Source organism: Orycteropus afer, unplaced genomic scaffold (assembly GCF_000298275.1).
Source record: "Orycteropus afer afer isolate SDZICR_OR568_19922 unplaced genomic scaffold, OryAfe1.0 scaffold00095, whole genome shotgun sequence".
In the NCBI taxonomy this organism is placed as follows: Eukaryota; Metazoa; Chordata; class Mammalia; order Tubulidentata; family Orycteropodidae; genus Orycteropus; species Orycteropus afer.
Window position 1 is genome coordinate 9,383,761 of NW_006921682.1, and position 2,042 is coordinate 9,385,802.

Sequence of the window (2,042 nt, forward strand, 5' to 3'; positions counted from 1 at the left end):
TTAAGCCTTGAGTTGCAATATTGAAAGATTCTATGGGCAAAATATTGAATGATGCAGGAAACATCAAAAGAAGATGGAAGAACTACACAGAATCACTGTATCCAAAAGAATTGGTCAATCTTCATCCATTTCAGAGGTGGCATATGATCAAAAACTAATGGTACTGAAGGAAGAAGTTGAAACTGCACTGAAGGAATTGACGAAAAACAAGGCTCCAGGAATTGATAGAATTCCCATTGAGATGTTTCAACAAATGGATGCCCCATTGGAGGCACTCGCTCATCTATGCCAAGAGATTTGGAAGACAGCTACCTGGCCAACTGACTGGAAGAGATCCATATTTGTACACATTCCAAAGAAAGGTGATCTCACAAAAGGTGGAAATTATTCAACAATTTCATTCATATCACATGCAAATAAAATCTTACTGAAGATCCATACCAGTCCATTTCAGCTCGCTAATGCCTAAGATATCAAAAACAGTTGCAGGAGTATATTGATGGAGAACTTCCAGAGGTGTAAACTGGATTCAGAAGAAGACATGGAACAAGGGATATCATTGCTGATGTTAGATGGATCTTAGCTGAAAGCAAAGAATACCAGAAAGATATTTATTTATGTTTTATTGACTATGCAAAAGCTTTCAATTTTGTGGATCATGACAAATTATGGATAACATTGAGAAGAATGGGAATTCCAAAACACTTGATTGTACTCATGAGGAACCTGTACATAGATCAGGAGGCTGTCATTTGAACAGAACAAGTACTGCATGGCTTAAATTCAAGAAGGGAGTGCATCAGGGTTGTATCCTTTCACCATACTTAATCAATTATGTTGAACAAATAATCCGAGAAGATAGATTATATGAAGAAGAACATGGCATCAGGATTGGACAAAGACACATTAACAACTTGTGATACACAGATGATGCAACTTTGCTTGCTGAAAGTGAGGATAACTTGAGCACTTACTGATGAAGATTAAAGACTACAATCTGCAGTATGAATTACACCTCTGTATAAAGAAAACAAAAGTCCTCGCAACTGGTTCAATAAATAGCTTCACGATGGATGCAGAAAAGATTGAAGTTGTCAAGAATTTCACATTACTTAATTCTATAATTAACACCAATGGAAGCAGCAGTCAAGAGATCAAATAACGTATTGCATTGGGCAAGTCTGCTTCCAAAGACCTCTTTCAAGTGATGAAGAGCAAAGATGTCCCTTTGAATATTAAGGTGCACCTATCCCAAGCCATGGTATTTTCAATTGCTTCTTATGCATGTGAGAGCTGGACAGCGAATAAGGAAGATGGAAGAAGAGTTGATGCTTTTAAATTGTGGTGTTAGAGAAAAATGCTAAGAGTAGCATGGACTGCCAGAGAACTAACAAATCTGTCCTAGAAGAAGAACAGCCAGAATGCTCCTTGGAAGTGAGAATGGCCTGACTATGTCTCACCTGCTTTGGTCATGTTGTCAAAAGGAACCATTCCCTGGTGAAGGATATCATGCTTGGTAAAGTGAAGGGTCAACGAAAAAGGGGAAGACCCTCTACGAGATGGATTGACACAGTGGCTGCAATGATGGGCTCATGTATACCAAGGATTGTGAAGCTGGCATAGGACTGGGCAGTGTTTCTTTCTGCTGTGCATAGGGTCACTAGGAGTCAGAGACAACTTGGCAGCACCTAAAGACAACAACAACATGGAAAAACATATTGAGTGAAGCACAAAGCATCAAAAGAAGATGGAAGGAATGCACAGTCATTGTAACAAAAAGGATTGATTGACATTAAACATTTAAGGAGGTAGTGTATGATAACTTATGGTACTGAAAAAAGAAGTCCAAGCTACACCAAAGGCATTGGCAAAATCAAGAATCCAGGAATTGACAGAATATCAACTGAGATGTTTCCACAAAAGGATGTAATGCTGGAAATGCTCACTTGTCTATGCAAGAAATTTGGAAGATAGCTACCTGGTTAACCAACTGGAAGATATCCAAACACATGACTATTCTAAAGAAAGGTGATGCAATGGAT